The following is a 10,586-nucleotide window of genomic DNA, read 5'->3' on the forward strand; positions in this document are numbered from 1 at the left end:
TTTTCTTTTCTTTTCTTTTCTTTTCTTTTCTTTCCTTTCCTTTCCTTTCCTTTCCTTTCCTTTTCTTTTCTTTCCAGCCCGCTTACAATGGTACATTTTTTTAAAATATTTTTTTTTTTTTTCGAGAAGAAGGGAGAGGGATAGAGACAGAAACAGCAATGAGATGAGAGAGATCGATCAGCTGCCTCCTGCACGTGCCCGCAACCAGGGTACATGCCCTTGACCGGAATCGAACCCGGGACCCTTGAGTCCGCAGGCCGACGCTCTATCCACTGAGCCAAACCGGTTCGGCGAATGGTACATTCTTATCATGAATCCACATTTACTATTTATTTATTTATGTATTTTTTTATGTATTTATTTCTTTGTGCAGCCAGAAGACATTCTTGTGAATCCACATTTACATAGATTACAATGCACTGGTGAAGTTGCAAGCTTATCACAGCGTTATACATTTATAGGTCTCTCAAACAAACAAAACCAGAAAACACGTTGCAATGCTTCCCTTCCTGTTTCTATTACTATCAACCCTTCAACCCTTTAGGGATGTTTCCAGGCGGCGGCGGCGGCGGCGGCGGCGGCGGCGGCGGCGGCGGCGGCGGCGGCGGCGGCACAGTGTTCACTTAAAGGAAATTCCTAAATCGCCCCTTATTCGCTCGTGGAGGAAATTTCAAACCCTGACAGTCCTTCATTCGCATCGTGTGGAAGTGTCTGCTCTTCTTGACTGCTAGGTGGAAACGAGAGAGAGAGAGAGAGAGAGAGAGAGAGAGAGAGAGAGAGAGAGACAGAGAGAGAGAGAGAGAGAGAATATGAACCTTCCAAAGCCCCCCCGCCCCCCACCCAGTGGCCGACCCTGCGTTCTCACCACCCTGGTGATGATGTGATGACGATGCAACCTGTCCTTGTCATGCGCCACCCCCACCCTCCTGGCGACCGCTTTTATAAGCCTCAAAGCGAGGTCGACCAGAGGGCCGGGTTGGTCCGTTGTCGTCACAGGGACAGGGTGGAGCTAAATCAGGGACAGCGCTTGCGCAGTCGGCAGACAGAGGCGTGTGAATGGAAGACAGTGGATCGCCATACTACCACTTTGGATGGAGGCACATCAATTATAAATAACACAAAGCAGTACCTGTACCTCAAATGGAAACTTCTTTTTCAGACATGAAAAATGCAGGTCACGTCACTTGGACACTATGGACGGCTTTGTCGTGTAGAAATGGGCAGACGTGAATTGGGCATTCTGAACTTTGTCCTCCTTTGGGTTTGTCCTTGTGATCCATAGGAACTCTCCCCAGCCAGGAAAGGTATTAGATGGACTGAAGTGGACCACAAACCACACCACTGGCGGTGACCGACCGGGTGTGCCATGCCGTGCCATGTCATGCCCCAGAAAGTCATAGTCACGACTGAACTGAGGACCTTCCTCTTTCTTTTTCTTTTTCTTTTTCTTTTTCTTTTTCTTTTTCTTTCTTTCTCTCTCTCTCTCTCTCTCTCTCTCTCTCTCTCTCTCTCTCTCTCTCTCCTCCCTCCCTCCCTCCCTCCCTCCCTCCCTCCCTCCCTTCCTTCCTTCCTTCCTTCCTTCCTTCCTTCCTTCCTTTCCTTTTTCTCCTATTTTTTCGGCCCTTCCACCACCACAGACCCCCTAAACTTGGTTCCAAGGTGGGGGGGGGTGCAAATGTGCTCCACCTCATGGAATACGTCACACACCTCTCCCTCTTCTACTCCAGCTTCCCCGGTAATAACCCTTGCCTCAGATTTGAGTCTCTGCCAAGTGCAAGCAGTGGGCGACCTACTACAGAGCCTTGCAGTCAATGGGTAGTTTTTATTCTTGTTTGGGTGACCTTAGTTTAACTTCACACAGATTGTTTTCTGCGTAGGTGGCATTCGAGGAAAACAAACAAAAAACTCAGAATAATAGCCATGCCCGGTGTCATTAACTAACGAGGTCCTTTGGCATTTTGTCATTCTCTCTTCCCCAGCTTCCCTCCTGCCTCCCTCCAACTCTCTCCCTTCCTCTTGCTCCCCCTCTCCTCCACTCCACTCCAGTCTATTCCACTCGCCGCCCCCCCCCCGAGATTCTGTCCATCTTGGGGCTCACACACAGTATACATACATACATACATACATACATACATACATACATACATACATTCGTCCTACATCTGAGTATCAACCAAAGAATTGGAAACAACAGCCATCTGCTGCTGCTGCTACTGCTGCTGCTGCAGGAGGAGGAGACTCAAGAAGTAATGCCGTTCAAACCTAAACATGAATTCATTGTGTAAATGCTGTGAAAGGAAAAGTAGATAGGGTATGCCTGTAAATGCCATACCTCTCCCTGCTCACCTAGCCTTTTCCATGACAGCACCCACCCCCTCCCCACCCCCTTACTGTCATGGAGACTTCTCAGGATCCCTGAGAGGTAGAAAATATCCCCTGTTCCTGAACCCTGGCTTTTCACACTGCCCATGACCCTCTTGGACAGATGCAGGGGCTCTCTCACTCACAGTCCAAGAGAGGGTGTTTTGACCCTTGATCTCTTTCTTGGTTTGTTTTCTTTCCATGGTGGTAAAACACAGACCTCCTTTGAACCTTTGAGATAAGCCTACAGTTTACAATCACACTCCCTTAGCTTGATTTTTAATACAACTCCCGGGGTCAGGATCACGACTTTTGAGTCACGGGTGGTTCGCCCAATGAGAGGACGTGTGTGTGTGTGTGTGTGTGTGTGTGTGTGTGTGTGTGTGTGTGCGCGCGCGCGCGCGCGCGCGTGGGGGAGGGGGGGCGCTTTGCTTTCTCCCGCCTCCCTAAAATGTCACCAGTCAATTTCATGTAACCCACGTACGGTCTCCTCTTTGGATTGGAGTGTATAAAATAAGGGGGGGGGGCCGACATTGCCATTGCTGTGCTTCCGAACATCATCTCCCACCGTTGAGATTGTGCTTCTCGCCCTGTGTGCGACATTTCTGGACAGTTTGGCTGAAAGACACTCACAGAAATTCTTCACAGGTTAGAGGATTTCTTACGTTGTTGACAAATGCCACACACCCACACATGTGCGTGCCCTTGGTTCACAGTTGCCGCCTCTGGGGCTCTTTCAGGTTTGTCCATTTTCCTTCCTCTTTTTCACGGGGAGCAAGGAGGCAGCGAGTGAAATCACCAGTGAGTGTGTGATATGAGACTGAGGATTTCCCGTGGAAAGCGGGTGAGCGGACGGGTGGGTGGGTGGGTGGGGGGAGGGAGGGAGGGAGGGAGGGAGGGAGGGAGGGAGGACGGACACATCCATCCATCCATCCATCCATCCATCCATCCATCCATCCATCCATGGACGGAAATTAAAAGTTTAACAAACAGTGATGGTGAGTAGTCATGTCCTAGGCCGCTACCTTCCCTGACCAAAGTCAATCTTTTTTTTTTTTTTATAGTGTTTTTATTGATGAGAGAGAGAGAGAGAGAGAATGATGAAAGATGATAATCATTGATCCACTCCCTCCTGCACATCCCCTACTGGGAGGTGGGGGCGGGGGGAGGGGATCGCTGGGGATCCAGCCCGCAACCTGTGCATGTGCCCTTGGCCTGAATCAAACCTGGGACCCTTTAGCCTGCAGACCGACGCTCTATGCTCTATCTCCACTGAGCCAAACCGGCTAGGGTGTAATTTTCCTTTTTAAATCCCCTCATTTTCATTAAGTACATTGCTGACCGCTACCTATCCTACACCAACCTAAGTAAGAGAAGTATGTGTCTGTCATTTTATTTTAATTTTTATCCAATCCCAGAGGTTTCCAACACCCCCCAACACCCCCCCCCCCCCCCCCGCTTTGCCTTCTCTGGCCTCCCTCATCTATCACCAGCCACTTACATCTCCTCTTTTGCTTGGCATGCATACAACAAGGTTAACACACACACACACACACACACACACACACACACACACACACACACACACACACACACCTCCCTCCATTCTACGGAGTGTTATCCCAATATGTTGAGAATCTGCTTCCTGGCAATTGCCTCAAATGAACTCGCAGACATTCTCCACAGATTTGATTATTTTATTATGTTAACACATCCATCCATCCATCCATCCATCCATCCATCCACGGGGAAGTTAAAGATGAATGATAAAAGGGTGTCTGTCGTGAGTGGCACACTTGGAGCGGTGTGAGGGGTGGGGGGTGGAGGGACAGATGGATGATAAAAACCGGCAACTGGAGCAGAGTGTGCTGGCCGGTCTGGTGACCCGGGGTTATTGAGTCAAATCATCCCTCACCAGGCCTCCCCGGGGCCCTCATCGCTCCACTCCTACCTATGTCTCTCCAACTAGGGGATCTAAGACGCCGAGATCTACTGTGGACCTTCGCCATGGACCCTGGACTCACGCCCCCTCAAACGCCTCCCTCCCGCTCCCCACCCCTTCTTGGGATTCCCAAACGGGTGAGGGCTGGTTCCTGGGTTGGCAGGTAGAGGGCACTCTTTTCCACCCAGACAGGCTGGGCCGGTTTCTCAAACAGCCTCCTTCCCTCCCTGAAGTTGGTGAGCTGCGGGCCTGAGGGGGTGGGGAGGGGGGCCGGGGGGTGGGGGGCGGGGGCACTCAGAGAGCCCGAGGCGAGGTCCGAGGCCCTGACGTCACCGGAGAGGAGAGCTTTCTGCATTTGAATGAAGACTTGCAGTGAGATCCATTGGAATGAATCCGCCCTGACCTCCTCCCTTCCCGCTTGCTCCCTACCCCATCCTCTACTCCCCATCCCCCACCCTAGCTCCCTTCCTCTCAGCCCTCAGGTCAGGGGTTCTGGAAAGACTGGGCGTGCCTCTGACATTCCAAAGGAATATACTTCTCCTTTGGGACAAAGACGGGATTAGTGAAGGTAAAGGTGGACTTTGGTCAAGGCAGGGAAGATTCTAGCTTAGGAAATGGCTACCTGCCACCCACTGCTTTTAGTGACAAGAGTTTTCATGTCAGACCATCTTTGGCGGTTACTTTGGGTCTCTGAGTTTGTGAGGCCCAAGGCCTGTTCTGCTCTCCTGTAGGCTCTTCCCCCCCCCCCCCCGCCCCCGCCCCCCCCCCCCCCCCCCTACTTAGGTGCTCTTCCACAATCGCCTCTCTCGGCTCAACCCTGCATGAAGGCGGTAAGAGGATGTAGTGCACTTTGATATTCTGGAGCCACACACCTCCGACCCTGTTACCCACCGCATTGTCAAAGGAGGACAGTGCTGTCTTAACTCCTCGAGGGTTGGCGATGGGCTAACGAGTCCATTCACCCGTTTTGGAGATGTGTCTTTCTATCTTTCTCTGAGGCTCTGCAGCCATTATGGAGCGATCGAGTTGGCAGGGAGCCTAGAGCTGAGGAGGGTCATTTCTGAGAGTCGTAAGGGCTCACGTGCATGGAAAAAGACACACGGATCTGAGAAGGCCTCGTTCTCCATTCGCTTCCCTGGGAATGGGAAAACGGGTCTAGCAGCAGGCAGGGTGGGTAGCATTCAACTCTGGTGCCAGGAAATGGCCAAAGCTCTCCATGGTCCGCTTTAGAGCGGGGGCCGGGCTAGGTTGCCAAAGAACATTACCCTCTTTTTATTCTCCCCTAGAGGGATCCCCTGAGTCTCATTTCTCCCACGTGTTGGTGAGTATGTACCCCCCCAAAAGGGGACTCTCAAGGTACCGCGGCCCGGTTCCCCGTCTACAGAGACACATGAGTAGCGAGCCGAGAGCGAGAGGCATCTCTGCCAGCCTCTGGGGCTCTTTGGGGCCATTCTGAGCGGGGCGGGTCCCCCACGAATCGGGTCGCTCGGGCTCTCCTGGAAGTTCATCATGGAGAAAGGGCGGTTGGCAAACATACATACGTTCAGTCGGTCTCCAGATGAGGTTCCTCTGGGGATGTTCCCTTTTAAAAAATCATCATTCTCGCCCTAACGGGTTTGGCTCAGTGGATAGAACAGCCGTGGGCAAACTACGGTCCATGGGCAGGATCCGGCACGTTTTTTGAAATGAATAAAACAAGACTGTACCCTTTTATGTAATGATGTTTACTTTGAATTTATATTAGTTCACACAAACACTCCATCCATGCTTTTGTTCCGGCCCTCAATGAGTGTTTAAGAACCCGTTGTGGCCCTCGAGTCAAAAAGTTTGCCCACCCCTGGGATAGATAGAGCCTCTGTCTGCGGACTCAAGGGTCCCAGGTTCCAGTCCGGTCAAGGGCATGTACCTTGGTTGCGGGCATATCCCCAGTTGGGAGTGTGCAGGAGGCGGCTGATGGATGTTTCTCTCTCATCCAAGTTTCTAACTCTCTATCCCTCTCCCTTCCTCTCTCTAAAAATATCCATAAAATATATTTTTTAAAACATAAAAATCATCATTCTCCCCCTTTGGTTCAGCCTCTGGCTCATTGAAGTCTACATACACATGACCCTTACCCACGAAAACCAGCAACTGACATATGTTGGCATCACTGGCTTAAAGGCAAAACCACACAGACAGACAGACAGACAAACACAAACCTCTCTCTCCCTATCAGGTGAATTGGGGATGATTTGACCATGAAAATAAATATAGGTTGCCCCTACTGGGGATCAAGCCTGTGACCTGGGCCTGCCCCCTGGACTGGAATGGAACCCCGGACCCTTCGGGTCCCCAGGCCGATGCTCTACCCACTAACCAAAACAGGCCGGGGCGGCACTTTGTTTTATACATGCCAATCAAAGGAGGAGATGTAAGCGGGTTACAGACAATCCACTGGTGATAGATGAGGGAGGGAGGGAGGGAGGGAGGGAGGGAGGGAGGTAGGGAGGGAGGGAGGGAGGGAGGCAGGCAGGCAAAGGTGGGGTGGAGTGGGGTGGGGAGTGGGTGGGGGGGGAAACCTCTGGGGGATTGGATAAAAAGTGAAATGATAGCCATAGCTTGTAGGCTCAGTGGATAGAGCGTCAGCCTGGGGACTGAAGCTTTCCAGGTTTGATTCTGGTCAAGGGCATGTGCATGGGTGGAGGGCTCGATCCCCGGTGAGGGACATGCAGGAGGCGGCCAATCCACGATTCTCTCTCATCATTGATGTTTCTATCTCTCTTTCTCTCTCCCTTCCTCTCTGAAATCAATAAAGTATTTTTTTTTTTAATATATTTTATTGATTTTTTACAGAGAGGAAGGGAGAGAGACAGAGAGCCAGAAACATCGATGAGAGAGAAACATCGATCAGCCGCCTCCTGCGCACCCCCCACTGGGGATGTGCCCGCAACCAAGGTACATGCCCTTGACTGGAATCGAACCCGGGACCCCTCAGTCCGCAGGCCAACGCTCTATCCACTGAGCCAAACCAGCTTCGGCAATAAAGTATTTTTTTTAAAAAAAGTAAAATGATAGACACATACTTCTTTTTTTTTTTTTTTTTAAAGATGTATTTTTTTTGATTTCAGAGAGGAAGGGAGAGGGGAGGGACAGAGATAGAAACATCATCCATGAGAGAGAATTATGGATTGGCCAGCTCCTGCATGCCCCCTAGTGGGGCTCGAGCCCATGACCTGGGCAGGCATGAACCCTTGACCTGAATCGAACTCTCCCTGCTCGCCTTGCCTTTTCCATGATAGCACCCACCCCCTACCCACCCCGTTACTGTCATGGATTCTTTTCATGATCCCTGAGAGGAAGAAAATATCCCCTGTTCCTGAACCCTGGCTTTTCACACTGCCCATGACCCTCTTGGACAGATGCAGGGGCTCTCTCACTCCCAGTCCAAGAGAGGGTGTTTTGACCCTTGATCTCTTTCTTGGTTTGTTTTCTTTCCATGGTGGTAAAACACAGACCTCCTTTGAACCTTTGATAAGCCTACAGTTTACAATCACACTCCTTTAGCTTGATTTTTAATACAACTCCCGGGGTCAGGATCACGACTTTCGAGTCACGGGTGGTTCGCCCAATGAGAGGACACTTGTGTGTGTGTGTGTGGGGGGGGGGGGGGGCGCGCTCTGCTTTCTCCCGCCTCCCTAAAATGTCACCAGTCGATTTCATGTAACCCACGTACGGTCTCCTCTTTGGATTGGAGTGTATAAAATAAGGGGGGGGGGGGGGCGGGGGGCGACATTGCCATTGCCGTGCTTCAGAACATCATCTCCCACCGTTGAGATTGTGCTTCTCGCCCTGTGTGCGACATTTCTGGACAGTTTGGCTGAAAGACACTCACAGAAATTCTTCACAGGTTAGAGGATTTCTTACGTTGTTGACAAATGCCACACACCCACACATGTGCGTGCCCTTGGTTCACAGTTGCCGCCTCTGGGGCTCTTTCAGGTTTGTCCATTTTCCTTCCTCTTTTTCACGGGGAGCAAGGAGGCAGCGAGTGAAATCACCAGTGAGTGTGTGATATGAGACTGAGGATTTCCCGTGGAAAGCGGGTGGGTGGGAGGGAGGACACATCCATCCATCCATCCATCCATCCATCCATCCATCCATCCATCCACGGAAATTAAAAGTTTAACTAAAAATCAGTGATGGCGGGTAGTCACGTCCTAGGCCGCTACCTTCTGTGACAAAGGTCAATCGTATATATAGTGTTCTTATTGATTTCAAAGAGGAATAGAGAGAGAGATCAATGATGAAAGATAATCATGGGTCCGTTGCCTCCTGCACACCCCCTACTGGGAGGTGGGGGCGGGGGTGGAGGGACGGATGGATGATAAAAACCGGCAACTGGAGCAGAGTGTGCCGGCCGGTCCGGTGACCTGGGGTTATGGAGGCAAATCATCCCTCACCAGGCCTCCGGGGGTCCTCATCGCTCCACTCCTAGCTATGCCTCCCTTCCCAGGGGATCTGAGACGCCGAGGTCTACTGTGGACCTTCGCCATGGACCCTGGACTCACGCCCCCTCAAACGCCTCCCTCCCGCTCCCCACCCCTTCTCGGGATTCCCAAACGGGTGAGGGCTGGTTCCTGGGTTGGCAGGTAGAGGGCACTCTTTTCCACCCGTACAGGCCGGCCCGGTTTCTCAAACAGCCTCCTTCCCTCCCTGAAGTTGGTGAGCTGCGGGCCTGAGGGTGGGGGTGGGGACTCAGAGAAGCCCGAGGCGAGGTCCGAGGCCCTGACGTCACCGGAGAGGAGAGCTTTCTGCATTTGAATGAAGCCTCCGAGGAGTGAGATCCATTGGAATGAATCCCCTCCCGCTTGCTCCCTACCCCACCCCCTACTCCCCATCCCCCACCCCAGCTCCCTTCCTCTCAGCCCTCAGGTCAGGGGCTTCCCTCTTAGTGCTGAACTGAGCCTCTGGGTCTGGGGCGGGGAGGGGCGGGGGAGAGGGGAGTCATGCAGGCAGGGGGGGAAGCTGAGTTGCTTCCTGTGAGTGTATTTGAGCCCCAAGGTCCCCGTGGGTCCAGCAGAAATCTGTGTCTGTGGGGGCTACCCTCCTGCCTGCTAAGAGGTGCTGTCCCACCCTGGCCGGTCATTTCCCTCCCCCATCTGGGAGCTGGGCTCTCCTGCCCTGGTTCTGCACACAGGTGTGTGCCCGGCTCTCCACTCTCCACACAGCCTGGTTCCCAGGACCTGCGGTGAATCACTCAGACCTCCCCCCCCCCCCCCCACTCCCGAGGCCAGTCCTTTCATCTCAGCCCCAACAGCTGCCCTTGGTCAGCCCTGGGTGACCAAGCCCTCATGACCGCTGAGTGGCCCTCTTGCCTGCCGGGAGCCACTGAGCAAAAGGGTTTTATCCTCAGCTCCGAGCTGCCTTTCGGCGGACACCACTTCAGTCCGGGGCTGAAGCTCTCAGTGGACAGACTGGCTGAGGCGGCCGAGCCAGGGCAGGCTCCAGGCAGGGACGGGATCCCCAGGTCAGGTCCCCTTGGTCCAGCCCAACTGTGTTCTGTCCAGGTGGTGGGCGATGGCACTGCCCCACATGGGGGAGTGGCAGCTTGTCACAGCAGCCAGGCTTGCGGTGGACTCAGAACCAGCTCAGGAGGTGCGGCATGCTCCTGGTGCCCTGGTAAACCAGTTTTCCGGGCAGGGAGAATCCTTGAATGTAGCATCTGGGCAATTTCTGTGGTGTAAATACTCCCACCATGGCCCATTCCAGGCTCCCATGGTGACGTCGGTGAATGCTCTGAGCTCAGAGTTGGGGGGAGACGAGCACAGTCTGCTTCCCCCCTCTCCCCACCCCCCTGCCGCCGCCCACCCCCCCTCACCTTGTGCCTCTTCCTACCTCCCCTCACCACCAACCACACTGCCATGCCTTCCATGGGGCTGAAATGCTCAAGTCCCAGCTGTCCCTGCTCACAAAAGCCTCCGCAGGGTAGGGGATGTCACTGCTCGCCCCTAGACAGCGGCCTTGAAGCTCTTGGGATCCTCAGCAATATAAAGCACTTTACATCCTCGCCCCCCCCACCCCCCCCCCCCCCGCCCCAAAAAAAGACAAGGATAACCAGGAAGGTGGTCGTGCCCACAGGGGCCTGGAAAGACACGGGGTGTGCCCCTAACATTCCAAAACGGGTCTAGCTGCAGGCAGGGTGGGTAGCATTCAGCTCCGTGGTGCCAGGAACTGGCCAAACCTCTCCCTCATCCGCTTTCTAGCAAGGGCGGAGGGGGGGGGGGGGGAATAGGTTGCCCAAGAA

Source organism: Myotis daubentonii, chromosome 6 (genome assembly GCF_963259705.1).
Source record: "Myotis daubentonii chromosome 6, mMyoDau2.1, whole genome shotgun sequence".
Lineage (NCBI taxonomy): Eukaryota > Metazoa > Chordata > Mammalia > Chiroptera > Vespertilionidae > Myotis > Myotis daubentonii.